This window comes from Homalodisca vitripennis, unplaced genomic scaffold (genome assembly GCF_021130785.1).
Source record: "Homalodisca vitripennis isolate AUS2020 unplaced genomic scaffold, UT_GWSS_2.1 ScUCBcl_7533;HRSCAF=15269, whole genome shotgun sequence".
NCBI classification, from domain to species: domain Eukaryota; kingdom Metazoa; phylum Arthropoda; class Insecta; order Hemiptera; family Cicadellidae; genus Homalodisca; species Homalodisca vitripennis.
In genome coordinates, this window is record NW_025783643.1 from 14,476 (window position 1) to 28,550 (window position 14,075).

General features: G+C 34.4%; 1 long non-coding RNA gene across 1 annotated transcript; it reads right to left on the reverse strand.

The window, feature by feature from the left end:
• Positions 1-3,558: 3,558 nt before the first annotated feature.
• LOC124374217 lies at positions 3,559-13,211 on the reverse strand. Its single transcript, XR_006923530.1, has 2 exons — positions 13,067-13,211; positions 3,559-3,777 (listed from the first exon to the last, which is right to left on the reverse strand). It is a non-coding gene; the product is annotated as an uncharacterized LOC124374217 (long non-coding RNA).
• Positions 13,212-14,075: the final 864 nt, after the last annotated feature.

The following is a 14,075-nucleotide window of genomic DNA, read 5'->3' on the forward strand; positions in this document are numbered from 1 at the left end:
CAATGAAAGAAAAACAAAACAGTTAGTACTAGGAAAATACAAAGAGGATACAGGGAGGCTGACTGAATTAGAAGAAGTCACTTCCACTAAATACTTAGGTATAACTATAGACGATGACCTCTCATGGACTCCACACATTGATTCTGTGTGCAAAAAAATCAGCACAGCACTGTATGTAATACGGCGAGTGAAAAGCATAGGTGACTTAGTTACAGCAAAAGTTGCCTACTATGCGCTGCTTGAGACACACCTCCGATATGGAATCATCGTATGGGGAGGCACCACAGCAGGAAACATACAAAGGTTACTGGTGCTGCAAAAACGAGCCATAAGAATTCTGGGAAGTCTTCAATACAGGGAAACATGCAGGGATTCCTTCAAACAACTTAGAATACTAACTGTTGTAAATTTATACATCCTAGAAGCTGTGATGCATGTTCACATCAAAGCACCAGAGGCAGCAAGGACCTATGCACAAATGCATCAATATAACACAAGACATGCATCTGATTACTGCCTGCCTCGCCATAGGCTCACAGCAACTGAAAAGAGTCCAAGCTATGCTGGCGCCAAGATGTGGAACGCACTTCCTGAAGACTTGAAAAAAATAGACCGGAAACACTTCAGACAAACCCTTAAGAACTGGCTACTGGATCGACCATTTTACTCACTAAACGAATTCTACGGAAGGAGGACCTAAGACCAACAAGACAACTAGACCTAAACCTTTATTTGTTGACACAAGTTACTAAACTTAAAGTTTATGTAAATAAAGATGATTTGACTTTGACTTTGACTTTGACAATTGTTTCAAAAAATTGTTGACAGCTGAGAAACGAAATGCACAAAAATAGCCAACTTTAAAATCAAAATATGGCTACCTAGTATGACTTATAAACTGGGTAATATAATTATCGGAAAGAGATCGTTGTATTGCGATTCTAAAACATTACAAGTATATTTATTTTGACTAATTAAAGTAATTTTTATTTTTTTTTTACAAAACGTCCAAAAATACGGATGGCTGGCAAACTACGCACAATAATCCAACGTCCGAAAGTTGGCACTAAAAGGGTTAAGAAATTTTAACAATTTATTATTCTTATTTTAATTTCCTTCAACTAAGCTCAGAATATCATCTACAACCCTATAGCAATATATTATTCTACTGTAAAATGGGTTGTTATTGTTACATATTACGTAAGTTTCGCAATTTATGTAGAAAGATGGTTTGCCAACAAACCTGATAAATGGAGAATCCATGTCCAATCCATTTTCTTGCTTGTTGGAAATTATATCTAAAAACAGTTTTAGCTAACTGCAACCCTAGTTAGTTTTATTACTTCATCAATTTAAAGTTTTATTAGAGTATTTATGTTCAGGCATGAATGAAATTAAACATTTCAGTTTAAGGTAAAGGAAAAACACGTTTTAAATGGTTCTATGTTTTATATGGGGTTTCAATTTAAATATATATATTGCAGATTTTGTACAATGTTTCAAACAATAGTTTAAAAATTTTCCAAAAAATGGCAAAAAAACTCCTATAACTAGCTTTTATACCTGTACACTCAAAATTGAGCACCTCCTAATCAAAATATTGTAAACAATTATGATATTCAGAAATTATGTTTTTAATTTTCCAGTTACACTGTTCTAAACAGCTGTATAGACACTAATATTTGTTCAATTATTTATATAAAAAGTTGGTTACTAAGGAGAAACAAACTAAAAACATTTAAACAAATTAGGAAATTTATTTTATATAGTAAGTCAAACAAAGTTATTTTGAGAATTCAAAATCTGTAAATAAAAATGTTCTTTCCACTAACAACAACTTAGTTCCGAAACTCATATTAACATCAAAGGACCGACTGAATGTATTGAAACATAACAGCACTTCTTTCTGCCCTTTTGAAAGTTTTAATCCTAAGATGTATAAGTTTATTTCTTAAACCAAGAGAAATCTATGTACCAAGTTTCAAGTCTCTAGGACCTTTCTATTATGAGTTATTGCACAGAAGACAGACAGACACAACATGTAAAATATGTAAAAAGAAAACAAAAATTGGACACTTCCTAAATCTTTCTCACCAAATTATTTGCCTGACAAGATTTATTGGAATTTCCTTAATTAATACTAATTCTTAGAATTACGCCAGTCAGTGTCATGACTGCAGGTTTTCTGGTTTAAATTTGTTAAAAAAATTGCTAAACCAATTAATACAACATCTTAAAATACTTTGGCCTTGCTATGGAAAGTTTATCTTTAGTCAATAAAATGTGTAGACCAAAAGTGGTGGGGCCAGTAATACACTTCCGCAGGTGAGTGAAGAGGGAACCAATGATCCAACAGCGATCAATGTTGTTTCTTTATCACAGACTGCCAGGTTTTTGATTACCTGATACTTATCTTCTTTGTTGAAGTTATTTTCCTTCTTAAATTATTTCTCAGTTTTATCTTATGATCCTTGGATAAATAGTATGGAATTTTTCAAGGCCCTTTTGTTTTATTTAAGTCTATTGCATGTTGTGTTTTGAAACAGTGTTCTGCTATGGCTGATTCCCATATCCTGATATTCGGTGTGCTGGATGAGTTCACAAACTTGTATGGATATTAAAGTTTTGTTTCTCCAATGTAAACTGAGTCACAACCACACAGAGTTATGTAGATTCCCGGCGCAAACAGTGGAATCATATCTTTAATTGGAATCAAACAGTTCTTCAATTTTTGAGTTGGCTTGAATACAGTTTTTATATTGTCTCCTTAACACTCTCTATTCAGTCATCCCTTGGATAAGCCAGTTTTGGATGTTCTCCATTTTCTTTTTGATCTAAATGTGGCACATTCTGACACAACTATTGTTATTTGTTTTTAAAAGCTTTATTAATCTGTGTTAAATTATACTCATTCTCCTGTTATTGCTTGGTTAATATCCCTTTCTCAGTATTCCAGCTATCTTTATCTGTCATGTAGATAGCACGATTAATTAAAGTATTCAATACGCCAAACCTATGAGCTAGATATGATGATATTCAGATATTTATTGGTGTGTATTGGTTTTCTAAATACCAAATATATCATAGAAGTTCCTAGAGAAATAAGCTGACTGTAGGCATTTTTCGACCAATTCAGCTATTCCTGAGGCTTCATTTCCTTGGGTAAACCGTTTTTGTGAATGGAAAATTTGATGAAATTCAATGTCAATACTGATAAGTACGTCATTTAAATCACATTTTACAATTTGTATCATAATATAGTTAATCTCTTATGTTCAAAAAACTTGTCTCACTCCGTAAATTACTTGGTATAGCTTTACTACCAAACCTAATTCACTTTGTAAGTTTCATTTTTATGCTATAATACTATATTTAATTTTCTTTATGAGAAAAACCACTTTAGTTACTCGATACTCAATTATTAAAATAAAAATAAACCCTACTGCCTATAAAATTATATAACTTATTTTACAAAACTATTTATCTGACCTGATGTTTATACATTTTATATTCCTAACTCTATTTAATCTTTATCATAAATCCTGAAATCAATGTATCTTTTTCTTTTAAGACAATTACTACATTTATTGAAAAACTTATAACAAAAAACTACTAAAGTTGTACGCCTGCGCACAAACAATATTGTGTAATATCACAGATAGCCATCACTGTTGCTAACAGCTCGTAGTCTAAATACTGAGGTTAATCCAGAACCTTCTATGTTCGTCAGGGACTTCAACGACCAACAAGGCCGGGTACAAAACAGTCATAAACTCACTGAAACAAAAAATACGGCACAAATAAACAAACATGTACTAAATGTTTACTATAGATTTAGTTACATTTACCAATAAGATAATTCAAAATACAAGAGAGTAAATTCTAATATGCACACAGCCCTATGTCAAAATGACCTGTAGCTTTTGATGGTCCTAACAAAGAGGAGTAGTAGAAGCAAACAAATATTGCCAGCAGTACTGGCCAACTGCAAGAAGAGAAAATTTCCCCTTCATCAAATCCCTCCTTGAATACACCTGTATTCATTGTAACCTTACAATTACTCGGAAATTTTTATCTCTATCTCATATGAATTAAACAAAGGACAAATATATAATATTTTTTATTCTATAGTCATAACTTAATTTTATGTGTATATAGAGAATTCCTCTTATAACTTAGTTTTCTAGTACAAACTCCTGATATCCCAACTAACTTTCCATTACAGTTTTCACAAAATCTAATCTGTAAAACAATATTACTATCATATTTTTAATACTGATCATATTTTTGAACTGAGTGATCATGACTTCTGCATTGTTTTAGCCTATTTCAGGCAGACTATTAGTGGTTTATTGCAAAAAGTTAATCAGTGACATTTACTTTCATGACATTACTCCATAAATCAACCTCATCATTCATTGAGCATTGTTTCTTTTCTTACACTATATTTCAACCACAATCTTTTATATTATTATTGTATTATTATAATATTTCATTAAGTTACCATTAGTTGTTAAGTCATTGGCTCTGCGGTCATGACAATAGCTTTGTCAGTAAAGATTAAGAATCATTAACTATTTGAAATGTACAGATACATAATCATCTGTATTGCCCCTCCATTGGAAGAATAAAATTCATTTAAATGATATGAGTTTAGACTGATCTAACCAAAAAGATTTTCTAACAGATATTTGATTTGATTTATTATTATTGGTTAAAATGTAGGTCATTGACCACATTGAAAGGTTTTGGAATAAATTACAATCACTTATTTGTAACATTTCCTCACTCTGAAACATTGTCATTTATTATTGGTTAAGACGTAAGTTATTGATCACGCTGACAGGACTTGGAATAAAATATAGACCATATCATATTTGTGACATGGTTTCTCACCCTGGACAGTGTCATTTATTTGTGACAGTCATTGTCAATCTATCAAACTTATGTATAACCTATTATTGTGACATAATCGTTGATGATTTTAGAACCTGCCATCTTGTTCATCCATTCTTTTTGTTCGTACCATTCTTGCATGTCAGTCCATTGAAATGTATTTCACATATATTACGTGATACACGATCTAGGTGTACAATGTTTTAAATTCTGTTGGTTATAGCAAAATTAGCAATCCTGTTTGTTTTTACATTAATGTGATATGCATTATCTCAGTTAATGCAGCCGGGTGGTTATGAAACAAGTTTCCATAGTACTTGTCAATATGTTTAGATTAACAGTAAATAAATATCATGTATTTATCATGTGATTCAACTGTGCACAATGACAAAAAACCTATTACTACTTAAAATGTAATCAAATATTTGCTATAATAGACCAACGTTACACATATGTAACACTACAAAATGTACATGGAAGCAGTCATGCAGGAATGAGGTGAATAAAGGTTCTACAAATGCAAAAAGTGGATATGAAGAAAGCATACAAGCAGGTTGTGGAGGTGAATAAATAACAAAAGATACAAAAACATGGAGGTAATTAAAAATAAAGAGAATTGTATCTGTTTTTAACTTTATGTAACTTATTTACTTAAAAATGTTTGAGTGATCATTCATTCTAATTGTACAGGGTGTTTCAAAAAGGACTTTACAACTTTGAAAATTCAAATAAATTTATTCAAAAAACGTAAAGTGTTGGTTTTAGTGTTGTTTCAACCCTTCCTATGCCGTAGAAGAAGAATATATTAGAATGATAGACTTAGGAAAAATACGCCAAATACAGTTATATCCGATATTATAGTTTTATGTCCCTTAGAGAGTTTTGTAGTTCACAAAAAGCCTTGAAAATGCCCGGTGCACGCTCCGTTGCTTATCGTGGGTTGCCAAGGAAATATTTATAAAACGAGTTTCACTTTGTGGCCAGAGGGAGGCGAGCGCCCTTTGCTTAACTCTAACCACCTGCTCGTCAGTTCTGCATCTTCTACAGAGCCATAACCAAACATATCTGTGACGTGTATTACTACTAGCTTTATCAGTTGTCGCGAGCGCGCGCTGTTTGCCACGGGCATCTACTCCGTATCTCATTATTTCTTCATTGTGTGGTAGTGTGGTGATTAGTTTGAAATATTTATCTTGTTTTATAGTAAAATGTAATTACAATGAAAAAGTTTTAATTACATTTTAGTATGAAATTAAAATTGATTTAAAACAGACAGTTTTGTAAATAGTTAGTTTTTATTTTTATCAATAAATACGCTTTTACCTTTTATAATTGAGCTATAATAAAAATAGCTTTGAACTTAAAGAAAACAACATTTTTTTTACTTTTCTTGAACAAAAAAAAAAAAGTTAACGTTAGTGTTATGTTTTGTTCTAAATAACAGTACTTATGCCGGGGGCGGGTGAATCGAAATAAAAAAAACACTTTTACATTTCTTAGAACACTGGCCACACGAGGGGTGGTGTGGTAAGCGAGACTGGGAGTTGACTGCCTACAGCGGCTCAAGGAATGCTCAGACGAGGCAGTGACCAAAGGAGAGGAGGGGGGGTCAGGTGATCTCGAGTAGCCAATGCCGTTTATTCAAAATCATACGATTAAAACAGCCGACACATTACGTCATATGGGGTGAGGAAGCACTTGTTGCAAATATATCTAAACTTACTGGATAATGATACAAAGAATTATTCATATATAACAATTTCCTCCCTATTAAAAAATCAAATTTAAAAATTTAATTGTCCTTCAATAGTTTGAATGCTTCCTCTTGATACTTAAAGTAATATTTGATAAAGTACTGATATGACATGATTCTATAATTAACAACAAGTAAACACTAAACAAGTTTAAATTCAAATAAATGCTTGATAAAACCACAATATAATAAAAAGAAAAAACACATAATATAACATAATACACAACCATTACTGAATAAGTACATCTTTATTATGAGTCAAGTTTATTTACAGGTTTTCTAGTGCGCTCAGGATAGCGTCGCATCCGACTTCGATAGGTGCTGTCAAGAACAGCTGATTTTATACAGCTGATACGGGTGTAGTACAGTGCGGGGTAGAGGGGTAGAGAATGACCTTCCACCACTCGCTGTAATGGTTGCCATGCCAACTGGCGATTCGATTTACGTCATGTGCAGGGGGAGAGTTACATCTGCGATTGGTATTGCGGCGCTGCCAAGTCTACGTCTGCGCTTGCGGAAGTCGGGGTTGTTACGTTTCTTCTATCGGTACAGTTTCTGCTACTGCACACTCGAGTCTCTGTCTAGCGAACTGTCACTCAGGACCGATCAGTTGATCTATGTGACGTTTCGTTACAATGCCAGAATTTTAACTCTATTTCATACATAACACTGACTGATTTGTTTATTTACAATACCTTGCAACCATTTGTTGTTTGACCTGTAATCTCGCATTAATACAGTTTTGACCTGGATAAAAAATCTTCTAGTAATATTTTTATTAAAACTATTTTTGCTCTCCTCTTGTTTCTTATTTACAAACTGGGTAATGTTTGGTCTCAATAGATCCAACCGGGTGCGCAGTTTCCTGCCAAACATTAACTTGCTTGGTGTTTCATTGGTAGTACTATGTACAGAGTTACGGTAGTCAAACAATATCCTACTCAAGGCTACGCTAGCATCTGCATTGTCATGAAAATGCTCGCTTTAATTTGTCTTTAGCAAATTTCACGCTGTTTTCTGCTTGGCCATTACTTTTTGGATGATACACAGGACTAAAAGTATGTTTTATACCGTTCATTTCCATGAAACTGTTTAAACTCCGATGAGGTAAAGGGTGGTCCATTGTCAGAATGTAAATTAACAGGTAGACCAAAGCGACTAAATAGCTCTCTTAGAAAACTTATAGCTAGTTTAGCGGAAGGTTGAACTAACTTCGCCTACTTCTAACCATTTTGAGTGAGCGTCAATGACGATTAAATACATTTTATTTTTAAAAGGTCCTAGGTAGTCCACATGAATACGTTCCCAGGGAGACGGAACGATAGTGCCAAACATGTAATTGACTCCTTGACGGGTTGTTTCCGTTTCCCGGAGACAGGAAGAACAACTGTTAGCCATATTTGTGATCTGTTCATCAATACCGTTCCACCAGACGTAGCTGCGTGCTACCAATTTCATTTTCACAATGCCTAAATGACTAGAATGAAGCTCTTTAAGTACATAATCCCTTAAAGTTAAACTGGTACGGACTACTTTATAACCCCACATAATTACTCCAAATTCAACTGTCAGTTCGTTCTGTCTCTGGAAATACGGAGTAAGCTCTTCGCTTCCCTCAGGAATGACATTAGGCCAACCGTGTATAATGTAGCCATACACTTTACTTAAAACTGGATATTTCTGTGTATCTGATTTTTACATGTTCAAAAGTGAAAGGTAATGAGCTTTCTTGAATACAATGTAAATATGTACCTTGCCACGCAAACTCATCAGTAGCATTGTTGTGATTGACACTTAAAGGCAATCTAGATAACATAACATATCTGCATTATTTAGTTCCGTCCTTTACGTATTGAATGTCAAATTCGTAACCGGACAGGAACAAAGCATATCTTTGCATACGGCCGGGCAGCAAAAATAGGTAACCTCCAAACATACTTAAAAGAGGTTTGTGATCAGTGTACAAAATAAATTTCCCACCGTACAAGTATTGATTAAAACTTTTTGACTGCAAATACGATAGCCAGAGCTTCTTTCTCTATCTGTGAATAGTTCCGCTCAGGCTTGTGAGAGTGTGCGCGTGACTGATAGGCTATTGGTTTCTCTATACCACCTGGTGAGATAACCACTTAGGACGGCTCCCAAGCCAACTGAACTAGCATCTACGGCTAACTTCAAAGGCAAATTAGTGTCATAATGCGCCAAAATTGGTGCGTTTTGAAAGTAACTCTTTTACTTTGTCAAAAGCTGCGATACAATTCTTATTAAAATTAAAAGGTGTGTCCTTCTTAAGAAGACTGTACATGGGACTTAGTATGGTGGAACAATGTGGTATGAACTTTGAGTAGTAATTTAATTAGACCTACTAAAGCTTTGACCTCTGTCACTGTTTTAGGTATGGGAGCATTCCTAATTGCTTCTACCTTAGATTCGGAAGTGTGGCAACCCTTCTTTGTCAATGCAGAAACCTAAATACTCCACTTTAGGTTGCAAAAAATGTGCATTTATTTCTTTTTTACTGTGAGGACCATTTTCGCTTAGGCGCTTGCAAACTTCCCTCAGTTTTTTGATAGTGTAGATCATCGTTTACATCTGTAATCAATATATCGTCTAAAAATACAACAAACATTGGACAAGTCTTGTAAACACTGTTCGATTCTGTACTGAAATATACTCGTTGCGGAAGAAATTCCGAACGGCATTCTTTGATAACTGAATAACCCTTTATGGGTACTGATAAGTGCATAATTTCTTAAATTCTTCATCTAACTCTAGCTGCATATAAGCTTGGCATAAAATCTATTTTACTGAATTTTTCGCCTTTCTGTAAACAAGTAAACATTTAATCTATTCTGGGGATAGGGTACTTTTCAACTTCTAAACATGGATTTAAGGTAACTTTAAAATCTCCGCAAATGTGTATTCCTCCGTCTCTTTTTTTATTACTGGAACAATGGGAGTGCCCCAGTCACTACTTTTTACTGGAACAAGTACTTTTTCCTCAGTTAACCTTTCTAGTTCTTTTTCGACTTAGTTTTAAGTGAAAAGGGAATGGACCGTGGCTTAAAATACCTTGGTGTGGCGTCAGGTTTTAAACTTTAATTTAACTGGTTCACCTTTGTATTGACCTAATTTGTCACTGAAAACTTCCAGAAATTCTTTGATCAAATCTTTAGTTAATTCAATGCAATGTTTACTCGTAACATCCGGATTACTGTCTTTATTGCTTATGCCAAATATTTTATTTTTGAAAGATATTTCCACACCATGACTTTGAAGCCAATTTCGTCCTATGAGAGGGTGAGCTCCTTTCTTGATTACAAACAATTCAAGAAATTTGCTAACTCCTTGATATTGAACATCCACTTCAATTTTCCCTAACGGAACTATAGGTTCATTCGTATACGAACTTAGAGATAAGTCCAGTGGGGCAATAATTTACAACTATTAGGTTTTCTTTGTAAAACTGCTCGCTCGCACACGCTTACTGACGCGCCTGTATCAGCCTCAAAATAGATTGGCTTACCCTTAACTATTAATTCTAATTTAACCGGACTAACTTTAATGTGCTCAACTTCCCTTTCATTCATTTTAAATAAATTTGAAATATCTTCCTCATAGCTTTCAGGTTCAACATTCCTATCAGTGTTTTGACTACATACTTCTTCTACATAATTATGTCTACTATCATTTTTATTTTTAAAGTGTTTACTAAACTTAGATTGTTGGTTTTGGGGCTTACCCTTTGATCGACAAACGCTTAGCAATGTGATTCTTTTTTCCACACGCGTTACAAGTAACACCAAACAATCGACACTGATGGTGCAAATGGCCCACATTACCACAACACGAACACCTGCACTTTGTAGTCGTGCGAAGCGCTGCTTTTGGGGTTGTTGTGGGGTGGTGACTTCCAGGTGTGGTAGCGCCGCCGGCACCCGCCGATGTTCTGCTCCCAGCTGTTACACTGCGGTGATGAGCTGTCATCTTTTGTAGTCGCTCGGCGTTGCGGCTCTCCGTTGATCGCCAAGGCTGCTGCAATTCTTCTCAGCGGCTTCTGCTGACGTGATGATTTTTAACTGCTTGGTCAAATGTCAAGCTGGATTCTCCTAACAATTTTTGTTTTGTTGCTATCATTTCTACTAATTCCGGAGACTAAACGATCTCGCAGGTAATCGTTTAAAACTGCCCCAAATTCACAATGGGTGGACATCTTTTCTTAACTGGGCGATGTAGTCTGCTGCTGATTCGCCTTTGTGCTGAATCCTTTTGCTGAACTTGTTACCTCTCGGCTATGAACGATGGTTTTGGATACAAGTGATCTTGAATCAAAGATACTAATGCGTCAAAACTTTTTGTAGACGGCTTATTGGGCTGTGCATAAATCCCGTAATAGACTGTACGTTTTTACACCGGCAACAGTTAATAACGTGCTAACCTTTTTCTCCTCCTTAATATTGTTTGCACTCGATGAATAGTTCGAAGCGCTCGATATATGACGACCACGTCTCACTATTTTGATCGTATTCACCGATTCCGCCCGATTATTCCCGACATTTTTGTGTTGCCCGCGCCAGTTCGATATTGTGTAGTAACGGCGCTAAATCCACTTCGTCATCCAACATTTACACGTGTTTGTCCGAAATTTACACTACGCGGCACAAGTCGAACAGTTTGCATTGCCCGGTATGTAAATTTAAACCGACCTCGTTGTCATTTGTTATATTTTGTTCTAAATAACAGTACTTATGCCGGGGGCGGGTGAATCGAAATAAAGAACACTTTTACATTTCTTAGAACACGGCCACACGAGGGGTGGTGTGGTAAGCGGAGACTGGGAGTTGACTGCCTACAGCGGCTCAAGGAATGCTCGGACGAGGCAGTGACCAAAGGATGAGGGGGGTCAGGTGATCTCGAGTAGCCAATGCCGTTTATTCAAAGTCATACGATTAAAACAGCCGACACATTACGTCATATGGGGTAAGGAGCACTTGTTGCAAATATATCTAAACTTACTAGATAATGATACAAAGAATATTCATATATAACAGTTAGGAAATTTAATGAATTTATTAGTGGCATGCGAAGGGTTAAAAGGAAAACACACCAAGTTTAACCTTTAGTGTAGAACATAGTTAGTTCACAGTAATCACACTGCAACAAGCACTAGTGGCAGTTACATTAAAGATGGCTGCCTTTACTGGATTGAAGCATGCTAGCTGTGTGTTTTGGTTTGAAGAATCAAAGTCAGCGACAACAGTTCAACGTTAATTTTTGTACCAAGTTACGCTAAAGATCCTCCTAGTAGGCCTACAATTTATGAGTGACATGATTGTTTTGTTGGAAAAGGGGGTACTTAGTGAAACATAAGAAATCATCAAGTCATCCAATCATATCTGATTTCAAGTCATTGAGCAATTGAGACAAAGGTTTTGTCAACAACCCTACGAAATCGCTTGCATCTCGTGAGCTGCAAGTCCTACATACGACGGTTTGGCATGTGTCAAGAAATCGTTTGCATATGAAATCGTAATTTTCGCTTTTACAAGCAATTAAAGACAATGATAAGATTGCCTGGAAGAACTTCTGGAAGAGTTCTGTACGGTGACCATTGATTGCTAAATATTATAATTTTAGTTTCGTTAATACAATTTGTTATTTGAACTCAATATGGAGAAAAATACTAAACAAAATTGGATTAGTAAAAAAAACTCCAGCCACTGTGGTCAGTTTTAGAAACTATGGTTTATTATAAGGTTGGTTTCTGGATTGATTTATTTGTGTATTTTCCATTACGTTTGCACAATACTCAGTAGCCAATGTTTTAAACCTACTAGTGTTAATCCAATTTTTATGACTTTCAATAATGTTTTTGTAGTGTTTACAGACTGATTTCTTTTGAATTAACATGTCCTCGCATAATAACTTCTTATAATAAACTCTGTAAAGTGTCAACTTTATTTCACAAGAAGAAATTTTGCATATTAATAGAATTGTTTATGACCAGTTTAAAATTCACATATTATTCTCCTTTATATATATATATATTATATATATATATATATATATGTATGTATATAAATATATAAAATAAATGTATATAACATTTTACAAATTACTTCTTATTTGTACTTTTAGTGAATAAAAATAACCCCTGGTGTGAAGCTCCAAAACAGCCTGACAATACAGGACAAAATGGCCACCATTAGTAGGGCTACATTTATACACACATTTCTAAAAAAAAAAAGGTATTCTCTGTAAAAACAAAGAGTATAAGTGAAAATTTTCCTGAGAAATAGGACCAGGAGCATAAACAAACAAAACACATAGAAGAAAATGTTACTCATGCCAACTCTGCCCAGCAAACACTGACCCCACTTCACATGCACAATTGTTAAAGTTGACCTTGTCACTCACCTCGATAACTACCACAACTTAAGTTTTTGTCCAGGTTTCCCTGGAAAATGGAGTTTTCGTTCTTTATGGTATTTTGAATCTTTTTGGTATTTTTGATCTTTTTGATATTTTGATCTAAACATGTCCTTTTTTACTGAATTTCCATCAGACCTAAAAAAATAATCATATAAAATGTAAAGTGTGATTAAAACTGATGATAGTTCACTCTAACATCAGCCTTGAGTTGTAAAAATGTACTATGTTGTCTTGATACACTAATAAATGTACAAAATAGAATACATGTACCGTCGCCACATTAAACTTTGAAGGAGAAACAATAAAATTAGAATTATTGAATAATTTAAAATACTGAGCTCCAAAATAGTTAAGTACAGTGTGGTAAAAACCGTGATTTATACAGGTATGCGATAAAAAGCACAACATCTACAGGGGGCATGGTTCTCATTAATAAACTGTAATGTTGAACTAAGGTAAAATAATCTGGATAAAGTTTGTGATTGCTCAACTTATTAAAGGTTTCTTCTGTATAAGAAACTGATTTGAAATAGACTAAATGGAACATTAGCCGTTACCAAGTGTAAAAAATTAAATTTAATCAAATGAACATCAATAAAATAAACACAAATTAATACATATTGAATAAGACCTCACTCAATTGTTAAATGTGTTTTATTAGTACAAACCTTGTGCATTTACCTTCGATGTTCAATAATTGTTCAAGAAAGTATGACTCCCTTGAGAACATCACACTTTATTTACAACTTCCATAACAATAACCTTATTAAGGGGAGGTGTTTGATGCACCCACCCTCCACCATCGTGCAAACTAAATTAATGAGGTTATCATATTGTTAACTGAAAAATAATGGGACACGATAATTCTATGAAAGTTGGTTGGAAAAAAGGCCTTCTGTCAAACATTTAAAATCAATACTGCCCCCGAACATACATAATACAATAAAACAAAATGAAGGCATTCAAAAAACTAAACATGACAACATGTTATCAA